Source organism: Chrysochloris asiatica, unplaced genomic scaffold (genome assembly GCF_000296735.1).
Source record: "Chrysochloris asiatica unplaced genomic scaffold, ChrAsi1.0 scaffold00133, whole genome shotgun sequence".
Lineage (NCBI taxonomy): Eukaryota > Metazoa > Chordata > Mammalia > Afrosoricida > Chrysochloridae > Chrysochloris > Chrysochloris asiatica.
Window position 1 is genome coordinate 9,222,994 of NW_006408651.1, and position 11,909 is coordinate 9,234,902.

Here is an 11,909-nt window from a genome sequence, read left to right on the forward strand (position 1 = left end):
TAACAGTGAAGGACACAGAAATCATGGATTAAAATAACAGAGTGACACTGTAAAATAAACACTGGACTGCAAGGTCAGTTTGAATTACAAGGTAGGTGATTCAAACTCCCCAGCTGCTTCTCAGAAACCCTATTCAGGGTCAAAATGAACTCCACTGCACTTGTCAACAAGAAGAAAAAAAAGAAGGCAGCAGTGATACTGATTTTGCATGTGTAATTGAAAAAAACAAAAAAAAAGACATACTAGTTTATAGAACTTGCAAATCTAAAGGAATGCTTAGCAAATCAAAGGAAGCAAGAAAATGAACCATTAAGAATGTGATTCTTTTACTTATTGAGCCAAACAAACACTGAAACAAAGGCGTCAAGAAAGTGAAGGAGTTAAGAATTCTTCAGCATAATTATCTTTATTTGAACTTGTGTCTTCTCATTAGTACCTCTGGCCCCTCACTACAAATGTATTCAATATTTTAAATGGCCAACAGTATTCACTCTGTAATAATAAAAATGAATAAATTGTCACTTCCATTTATTTTCTCTATTTACATGAAATTTTTTACAAATCTGTCATATCCACAGTTAGCACTGGATTAGAGCCTAAATTTGAAAGCACTTGGTTTGTGAAAGGCTGTGGTTTATATTGGGAACCCTAACTCCATTTTGAGTCTTGCTATACATTTAGTATCCATTTGAGATCATTCTTAGTATTAATGTGGCACTTTGCACTTGGGCAAAGTGTGTTTTAAAGTACGGTGGTTCAAGTTCACCAGCTGCTCCCCAGAAGCCCTATACAGGGTTGCTATGAATCGGAATTGACTCAACAGCACTTATCAACAACAACACCCAGCCCAGGCCAGGGAGGGGTAGTCTTGCCCCCAGGGAACTTGTCTGGGCATGTCCTTAATGATTTGCAGCTGTGTTTCACCTTGAAGTTGGGTACCAGTAGATATGATTCAGGACCACAGGATCACAGGACATATCCCAGTTGGTCAAAGAGCCCCAGGTCCAATCTTATAAACTCTAAACTTTGATTGTGTGTGGATCCCAATCTTAGCCTTTCCCTGCTTCTGCAGCCCCACCTGTGGTAGAGATGAATGATCTGCCACCAGTCATGATTTGATGACAATTTCCTTTGTTTTCTATCATCTATCATTGTGTTTTGGTCTCCCTCATCCAGATAATTTTTCTTTGTCTTGTCTTTGTCCTATTCAAGGCTGTAATAAATCATTGCCAGGGTGTCAATCCTGACCCACAGGGTTTCTGAGGCTATAAATCTTTACGGGAGCAGAAAACCTCATCTTTCTCTTGCAGAGCAGCTGGTGAGTTTGAACTGCTGACCTTTCAGTTAGGATTACTGCGCTTATTGTACATTACCACCTGGACTAAGGCTTAATAAAGGGATCTGAAGTCTCTATAAAATATGTTTGAATTTGATGACTTCTTCTGTACTAGAAGAGCACTGGGAATGCTATTGTTGAAAATGAGATTCTTATGTACAAAAAAGTCTATCACGCCTCCACCCTCTGCCATCAAAGCTAGATAAAATAGGGAGTAATGACAGCCCCTGTTTCTTCTTGTCTCACTTCCACTCCTTCCCTGCCTTTAAACACCTTTGTCCATGACAAGACAGAGAAAAGTCGAGAATTCCTGAAAGTAGGGAGTTTCAAAGGTTCTTAAAATTTCAGTTTCACCCAATTGGAAATGGATTAAAAGGTAAGTTAAAGAACTGTTTCTAGGATTATATTAAGGGAGGCTTATGCAAAATTCTTATGGGGATTTTGCTTGTTAACTTTTAAAATGCAATTTTTATGACCTTTTGACTTACTTAAAAACATTAGAGAAATAGCAACTCAACTTTCCTCCTGACCAGCAAGATGTGTGGTTTTTTCCTCCTCCCCAGAGCAAACAGGCATAATGATATTGATCTGCTGTTAGAAGGTGATTCTTGTACAAAATTAGTCTGCAAATCATCTTGCACCTAACAAGATGCCTTTAAGTACCAATATGAGGGTGATTCATCTTTTCAAAACAGAATAGAACTGGCAAAAGTGTTGTATGGCTTTAATTCTCCTTTGGATTGTGAGGTGGCTGGGGGGGGGGGGGTGCGCGGAAACCCAGCTCAGCTATTACTGATTGAACTACAGTATTTATTCTTCAGCATTGAGTCTCACTGAGGAGGAGGGCACAGACGCAGTCGGCTGGCTTTAAGAACAGCTGGCTCACTCAGTGATTACACTCAGCACATTTTCTAGCTGTGTAAGGGCCTGCCGGAGGTTGCAACCTGGGAAGCAATGATATTATTGAGGCAGATGGGACTTCCGGAATCAGCCAGGGGCCAAGAAACGTAGGAGTTCAAGTCCCTAGGTGACCAAAACTCATGAAGTGTTCTAGATCAGCCATTTCTCTGTGTTAGAGATTCTGCAACTTGGGAAAATGCTAATTAACAATTCATTGCCATCAACATCTTCATTATTATTATCATGATCACCCCCTAAAAGAATTAATCAAGCTCCCAAATGAAGAGGCACAGCACCTGGTACAGTACCAACAGTGGGAAGCAAGCTCCTTCACAGTAAGTCTCCACTGCACTTCTTTCTTTCTGGGTCTAGTTTGCTACCCTGTGTCAGAACTCATGGTGCAGGTGTGTGCATGTATGCACATCCTCTGTAGTTCATTAAGCCCCACACTGAAGACACTTTGTCTTAGTCGTTATTCTTTTTAAAATGTACCATGGACTGCCTGAAGAACAAACAAATTTGTGTTGGAAGAAGTACAAACAGAATGCTCCTTAGAAGCCAAGATGGCAAGACTTCAGCTTTCATAGTTTGGACATATTATCAGGAGGGACTAGTCCCTGGAGAAGGACATCATGCTTGGTAAAGTGAAGGGTCAGCGAAAATGAGGAAGACCCCCGATGAGATGGATTGGCACAGTGACAGCAGCACTGGGCTCAACTGTAGCAACAATTGTGAGGTTGACGCAGGACCAGGCAGTGTTTCATTCTGTTTTGCATAAGGTCACTATGCGTAGGAACCAACTCATCAGCAACTAATAACAGCGACAACAATAGTGCACTGCACAGTGAAACTCAAAGAAGGACTCCAAACATATGTGTAAATGAAATCAAGTCTAAATTGACCACTTTATAGAAAATATCAAAGTTACTATTTATATAAAGATACTTGAAGACCATTGGATAACTACTATATCTTTCAATAAATTGCACAGATTAAAAATATGTACGCAGACCTCCATTATCCTTGTGAATGAAAAAAAGAATGAAATAATTAATCTACAACAAAACTTATTAAACAGAGCATCAATATTTGTCATAGGAATGATATATGATTATTATGTAGTGATTTTATATGTGAGTATGTTCTATTAAAATTAGCTTGCATTCCCCAAGCACAGTGAACAAGATCACTGGAAGTGTAATTCCACATGTGTTATTGCTATTGTTGTTGTTGTCAGATGCCATCCAGTAGGTTCCAAGTCATAGTGACCCTAAAATGAAATACTACCTAATTCTCTACCATCTGCATGTCCTATGTTCGAGCTCATTTTTTCAGTCACTGTGTCAATCCATCTCACTGAAGGTCTTCCTCTTTTTCACTGACCCTCTAGTTTACCAAGCATGATGTCCTTCACCAGGGACTGGTGCCTCCTGCTGACATTTCCTAAGTATGTAAGATGAAGTCTCTCCATCCATGCTTCTACAAATCAGTCTGGCTGTACTGGATGGCAGAGTACAAATTAGTGGCTAATTCAGGCTGAACTATAACATGAATAAACTGTGTGTGCATGTATATGTATATGAACTTATGAATGTGAATATGTGTGTATGGGTGCATGGTGCATGTGTGTGAGTGCTATGTAGTACATTATCTAATGTCCCTTCTACTCACGTCTTTATAACCCCCCACCAAACACTATTTTACTATTGTGTCTGGGTAAGAAAAGCAAGGGAAGGGGGGATATGCTGATAGAATTATCTAACTGTGTTGTGAATGATCATTAACAGAACTAATTGTGATTGTGAAAACTTAAAACTCTAATGTGCTTCCAAAATGAGCCATCCCAGAAGCAGAAATGGGGGCTCTCACTACCAGCAAGGAAGAAGAACCCAGAGTGGAGTGCTGCCTGTAGAGCCCAAGATCCCTGTGTGTTGACCCTCCTCAACCCAGGAGACAGAGCTGTGATACCAGAGAAATGGCAGAGGAGTGGTAGCAGCAGAATCAAGAGCCAGAGAAATGCATTTTCCAGTCTGTGAAGCAAGTAAAGCTGAGCGCCTTTGAGCAGGAGGCTCACTTGTGGATTGGGGTGCCTCCACACACTTAAGTAAGGAGCTAAATTTGATGACTCTCGGAGCTAAAGCTGAGTGCCTTTGGGCTAAGATTTAGTAGAATCAAGTGCCCTTTAAAGCATTTACTAGCAGTACTGAAAGAGCTTTGTAACATTGCTGGAGCAGGCCACATGCCAGGTGGGCCATGACTAAGAAGTTAAGGACCCCAAAGAGATCTGTCTGTAGGCACAGCTGAAGAGAGACTGTCCTGACTAGAAGAATTGTGCACTGAGCATTTCTGACCCTATATTTTAACTTGTTAACTTCCCTAATAAACCCTTTAACTATGAGTATTGTCTCAGAGTTCTGTCTGGCCAATACAATGAATGATCAAATCCAACTAAGAAGCAGAGAATGCTGTAGGAGGGATGTTTGGAACCAGATTTAGCAGAGAAAGTAGAAGACTGGGCTGGAGGCATGTCTGACCTCAGTCCCATAAAAATTGACTTTGGATTGATGATGAGTTTCCCTCTTCTTCCCCCTTGTGAAGTCAGAGGAGGTCAGATATGATTGATCCCTACCATGCACTGTTGATAGTGAGTATATGTGAATGTAAGAAGCTCTGGTAATGTCATGGTTATGAATTGGGCTGCTAATCTCGCAGTCAGCAGTTTGAAACTACCAGCTGTTCCATAGGAGAAAGATAAGGTTTTCTGCTCCCGTAGAGATTTACAGCCTTGGAAACCCTGTAGAGGGTCACTGTGAGTCAGAACTGACTCCACGGCACATAAGAACAACAACATATGTGAACATAGGTATATCTCTGTGTGTACATATGTAGATGCTATCTAGATCTCATTGTATTTACTCAGACACAGAGCTATGACTTACATATGTCTGATATAAAAATATTCCTATCAAATAGAGTTTTTTGGTTTAACTAGTTTTATTTATCAACACTTAAGTCCCCAGATGGTATAAAACATGAATACACATGGCTGCTAATGAAATGATTAGAAGTTTAAGTTTACCCACAGGTACCTTGGAAAAAAAGGATCTACTTATAAAAACTGATTGTTGAAACCCCATGGAGTTCCACTCTGAATAAGGAATCGCCATGTGTCAAAATCAACTTGATGGGAACTGGCACATGACACTTATTACAAGCCAGGTTTTATTCTAAGCCAGGGATTGGCAAACTATAGTTCATGAGTCAAATTCAAGCTGCCACCTATTTTTTTTTTTAATGTTTTATTGTGGATTATATGATAATTTACATGTTTACATGAGAGAACTTTAGTTTTACATTCATTCCATCGTACATCATTTCATTGCCATGGTTCCAATCCTGCCAACTATTTTTGTAAATAAAGCTTTATTGGAACACAACCAAGCCCATTTACTTACATAATATGTGTGGCTGTTTTTGGAGTCCTGGTGTGGCACTGTGGGTTAATGCATTGGACTGCAAGGTCGTTTTGAATTGCAAGGTCATTGGTTCAATCTCATCAGCCACTCCTTGGAAACCCAAAATAAGGTTGCTATGAATCAGAACTGACTGGTCAGCACTTAACAACAACAACACAATGTCTGTTTTCATACTAAAATAGTTGTGATAGACATCAATCATATGGCTCACAAAGCCTAAAATTAAATATTTGTTCGCTGGTCCTTTCTAGAAAATATGCCAACACCTGTTCTAAACAATTAACAATTTATACATCATTTAATGTATATATTGATGTAGATATAGGTTTGTTACTTTATAGGTTTGCCATAAAGTCATATTTATAAAAAGATGACTTCATATGATAAGCACTGGACTGTGAACCACAAGTTCAGCGGTTTGAGCCCCTAACCACTCCACGGGAGAAAGATGTGGCTTTCTGCTCATGCAAAGATTAAAAACAGGGATGGGGAATGTCTGGCCCATAGGCTATGCAAGGTCCAAGAAATCATTTGGTTTGTCCCTGCCAAGGCAATCACAGTTCCAACAATATTAGGGATAAGTTAATTAAATGTTCAATCAATTTTTAAATTGATAATTTTGTATGGTCCATAAGTGATGTTATAAATTTTGGCAGAAAAAATTCCCCATATCTAACAACCCTTGGAAATTCTATACAGGGTTGCTATGAGTCGGAACTGACTCCATGAAACTTATAACAACAACAATAGGTAAATACTATAATTGGAAGAAATCATCCATTTGTACATAGTAAATTAAAGACATTTTTGTGAGAGTTTTCCTAGCCTTATAGTGGATCTATAGAATAAGCACTGGATTGCTAACTGCAAGGTCAGTTGTTCTAACCCACCAGCTATTTCTTGGAAACACTATGTTGTTGTTGTTGTTGTTAAGTGCCGTCGAGTCGGTTCCGACCCATAGCGACCCTGTACAGGGTTTCCGAGGGTGTAAATCCTTACGGGAGTAGAAAGCCTCATCTTTCTCCCGCGGAGCGGCTGGTAGTTTCGAACCGCTTACCTTAAGGTTCGCAGCCCGATTCGTAACCACTACGCTACCAGAGCTCCTTTGGAAACACTATACATCGAGTTAGTTCTGACGTATAGCAACCTTGTATAGTGTATATGGAAACACTATACAAGGTTGCTATACGTCAGAACTAACTCGATGGTACATAACAGAAACAACAATGGTCCAAAGTAGAAGAGGGTTGGGGAATTTACAATATCCCAGGGCTTCTGTATTCAAATCACTCTGTGTACAATAATCTCAGGAAAGGAGCAGTCATACCAAAAATGAAGACTAAATTACTAAATTATAAATTATTAGAGAGAGGATAGTTTTGAATGGAAGTTTAATAAAGAACATTGCAAAGAGATATCAAACAACCAAGCAAATAAAAACAGAATACAGAAAAGTATGAAGGATCACAATGAAAGTGTTTGAAAATAAATGTAAGCAAAGGACAGTGACTATTTTATTACTTGAAAAAGAAGTTCTTCAAAAGGAACAAAACTAATATGTAAAATGATGTCAGTAAAACTTTCCATAAATAAAATGAAGGGCCCATCAGATACAGGGGACTTTAGCTTGGAATTATCAACTATGAGGCATGTCCTTATAGAACTATTAGAGATTAACTATAAAGAGAAACTCTTCAGGATCTCTGCAGTGCAGTTGTTGTTGTTGTTGTTGTTAAGTGCCTTCGGGTCGGTTCCGACCCATAGCGACCCTGTACAGGGTTTCCGAGGGTGTAAATCCTTACAGGAGTAGAAAGCCTCATCTTTCTCCCGCGGAGCGACTGGTAGTTTCGAACCGCTGACTTTAAGGTTCGCAGCCCGATTCATAACCACTATGCTACCAGAGCAGTGCAGTAGGGGTCTCTTTATATGTGGCCTTTCTGGTATTGGAAGGAGTACTGGGTTAAGTAAGCATAGGGCTGCTAACTGAAAGGGTGGTGATTCAAACCCACCAGTCACTCCAAAGGAAACAGATGAAGCATTCGGCTTCCATATAGATTTACAGTCTCAGAATCAGGATGGAGCAGTTCTGCTCTGCCTTGTAGTGTTGCAGTGAGCCAGAATCCACTCAGTAGCCATAGGCTTTATTTGGTTTTCTGACATTGGGATTATACTTGCCAAAATGATCAGTCTACTTTACAAAAATGATGTGTAAAACCACCCAATAGGATTGAGGGATCTCATGGGAATTAGTGATAAGTATGTAAATCAAGTGACTTATGGTCTACTGAAGAGATTGGTCAGTTTGTGGTCCTGGTGGGAGGGTCATACTGACTAGGGGTTTCTTTATATACAGGCCAATGGATCAGAAGCTCAGAGAGACCTCACTACCAAGTGGAACCTGAAGTAGAGTGTGTGCTTTGAACTCAGAGTCCCTATACTGAGAACCTCCTAGACCCAGAAGAGAGAACTGTAATACTTAAGGCAACAAGAAATGGTGGGAAGTATTACATAGCCAAGCAACAGGAAAGAGGTGACAACAGTACAAACAATGAGAACCATGGGACCACCAGATGGTTGTGGTGCGCTTGCCAGCCCAACGATCAAGAGAGAGGTGTGTGCCTTCTGACAGGTGCTTCCACACAAGAAGATTCAAAGAGATGCCATTGTTAGAAGTTTTCTGAATTAAAAAACTGCATCCTATCTCCTGATTTTTTTCCTGTTCCTTCTAAGTTGATTCTGATTCCAAGTTGCAGTCTATTAATTTCCTGGGTGGTGCTACAGGTTAATGCACTGAATTGCAAGGTTGGTTTGAACCTCAGGTTGGTGGTTTAACTTTACCAGCCACTCCTTGGAAACTCTATACAGGGTCACTAGGAGTTGGAACCGACTTGACTGTGCTTAAAAACAACAACAACAATGTCCCTAATAAATCACATAAGCATGAGTTCTGTGTGGCCATTGAAATAAATTATTGGAGCCAGCAGTGAAGCAGAGGGTCCTAGGGGAGAGAAAATGGCTGTGACAAAAATGATGAAAAAATATCAGGGAGTGGAAGTATGCTTGACTTCCACCTCCCGGGGATCAGGTTTGGGCTGATTTTGAGTCTTATCCCTCCTCTTGAAGTAAGCCAGGTCTGACACTGCTAGCTGACAGCCTTTGGACTAAAAGAAAAATCACATTCAAAAGCAAGACAAATAGATTGGCATCAGATTTCACTAAAACAACTTCGAAAGCAAGACAACGGTGAAGAAGCATTTTTAGCAAACCCAAGGCAAGAAAGTATAAACTTAAAGTTATTATGCAACCCAGACGTTTTCCAAGATCAGAGAAAAACACTTTATGTGTGCCAAAACTAGATAAATATTGTCTATGGACTCTAGAAGGAGATGAGCTTCATCCAATTAAAAAAAAAAAAAAATGACTGGAACCACCTTCAAAGGACTGACAATGATCATTTTCTAGATGCAATTACAGAGGCAAAAATAAAGAAAGATGGGTCATGGGTTAAGGAATAATACATAACCACTTTATGTTTTAAAACATAAAGTGGTTATAAGAACACAACTGAAAAACAGGAAATGGGAGAAAGGGGAAACAATAACAGTATTGACTATTGTATAAACAATAGGAAGAAATCAATGAACATCACTTAAAAAGAAAAGATAATAAAAGTGAAGTAAAATGAGGGGCTTGAGGGCACTGCAAGACATATTGAAACGCAATAAAAAATGAGATTTTCCTAAGTAGCAAAATATATATTTTTTTAATTAAAAGAGGGGAGGGATATAGCATAGAGAAAGAAACGCCATCAATGTAGAGTAGTACACATAGTAATCACAATTTAAGATAATAAAGCAGAATTGAAACTAAACATTATAGCCAATATCAATAAATGTAAAAGTGCTTATCTTTCTTACCCATTAAAAGAAAAAGACTTTCAAATTGGCATATAAAACAAAACCTAACTTTATGCTGTATGAGTATATGAGAGACATGCTTAAAGGCAGTAACTGAAAAAGCTAAAGATTCAAAATTCTAAAGTTTAGTCTAAAGAATAAAATTTTAAAATAAGCAAAGGGCGAGTCAAAATGATCAGATAAAATAAAAGAGAGGTTGTTGCATCTTGATGCTAGACCAAGTAGATTTCAAACCAAAGAAGCATTAAATAAGACAAATAAAGACATTTTACAATGTTTAAAGTCACAGCACACAATGAAGACGAAACTATTGTAAATATTTAAACACAAAATAACCCAGCAATACATTTATTAAACAAAAGTTGTGAGAAAGGCAAGGAGAATAAATAAAAGTACATTAATAATAGGAGTCTTTAACAGATCACTCAGCAAATATAGGTCAAATGGAAGAAAAAGTAGAATTATAAAAGTCCTAAACAGTAGCGTAGTGGTTACGAATCGGGCTGTGAACCTTAAGGCCGGCAGTTCGAAACTACCAGCTGCTCCGCGGGAGAAAGATGAGGCGTTCTGCTCCCGTAAAGATTTACAGCCTCGGAAACCCTGTACAGGGTCGCTATGGGTCGGAACCGACTCGATGGCACTTAACAACAACAAACAGGACAACACGCTTGGTAAAGGGGAGGGTCAGCAAAAAAAAGAGGCAGACTCCCAATGAGATCGATTGGCACAGTGGCAGCAGCAAGGGACTCAAGTATAATAACAGTATTGAGGATGGCACGGGACCAGGAAGTGTTTTGTTCTGTTGTGCATAAGGTCACTATGAGTTGGAACTGACTCTATGGCACCTAACAGCAACAACAAATAATGTAATCAATAAAATGGTAGAAATGTTACCAGCAAAACTCTTCAATCTCAATGCAACAAAGCTAGACATTAAAAATAAAGCTATTGGTAAGCAATTCTTGGGCAAAAAGATAAAAACAAACAAAAATTACAGAATTTCTGGGAAAAAAAATGAAAACACTACATATTAATCTAGGAGTGTGGTGTGGTGCTATAGAACAAGCGCTTAACCTCAAAGATGGTTTGAACCACAACGTCGACGGTTCAAACTCACCAGCTGTTCCTCGGAAACCGTATACAGGCTCACTGTGAGTCGGAATTGACTCATTGGCACTTAACAACAATATATTAATCTACAAAATGCATTAAATCAACAGCCAGAGAATTCATATCTCTAAACACTTATGTCAATAAGAATGGAAGAATGAAAACTAAGAAAAAGAACTAGTAAATCAAAAGAAAGCACAAGAAAGGAAATAATAAATTTAAAGCAGGGATTAGTGAGGCCGAGAAAGTTAGTAAGGGGGAATTACAAACAATTGCATAGCAATTTTTTTTTTTTAATTGGGTAAACAAGTTCCTTGAAAAATCCAATTTATCCAAGATTTAGACTCAAAAGGGAATACACGAGCAGGCATGTAATCTTGCTGGTGACCATGTTGGACTACCAATAAGGGGAAGTGGAAGTTATTTGAATGGGAAAAAACAGCAGTGAAGCTGTGAGCTAAATCCAACCACATTCAATAGACTCTTGTCAACCTGGATTGAGACCTGGTTGGCCAGCAATATAACGAGACCTGGGGACTCCTAAGCCCAGGGACAGGGACATAGCCACAGAGGACTAGAGTGGAGAATGAAGCGTCTGGCTGATATGAACTGAGGGGAGATGCACAAGAACACCCATACTTTGCAGATAGTACCCATTTGACCTGGCTTTAATGGCTGGATGATCAGAACTTGACTAGAGGAAGAAAGGAGAGGGAAAAAAGTGTAATCCACTACAATTTGATGAACTTGACCTATACTTATGGATGTAGTAGCTTAAAAGAGGGAACAAATCTTTACAGCAAGGATCATTCCCACACTCTTGGTACACAAGGTTGACAGGGATGGGCAACTTAGACATTGGCTACCCAAAATGGGGGGAGGGGGGCGCTACAAAGGCACAAAGTGACAGGCTTACAAATTTTCAAGAAGGAGTTAGTTCCAGAGGGTGCAGAGGAAGATAGAATCTTCACTGATTGGTTTCCAACCTGTCTGGACAGGGCTGGTGAAAGGAGATGGGGATAAGACACTGTGGCTCAATACTGAATAATCACCATCAGGGCTGATTATGAATGTTGTAAATGTAAAGGTAGACTTTTTGTAACAAAAGGAGCTGAGTGGCTGATATTGCAATCCAGGAGTGGAGGACCATCAAGGGAAAAGAGCAGAGTG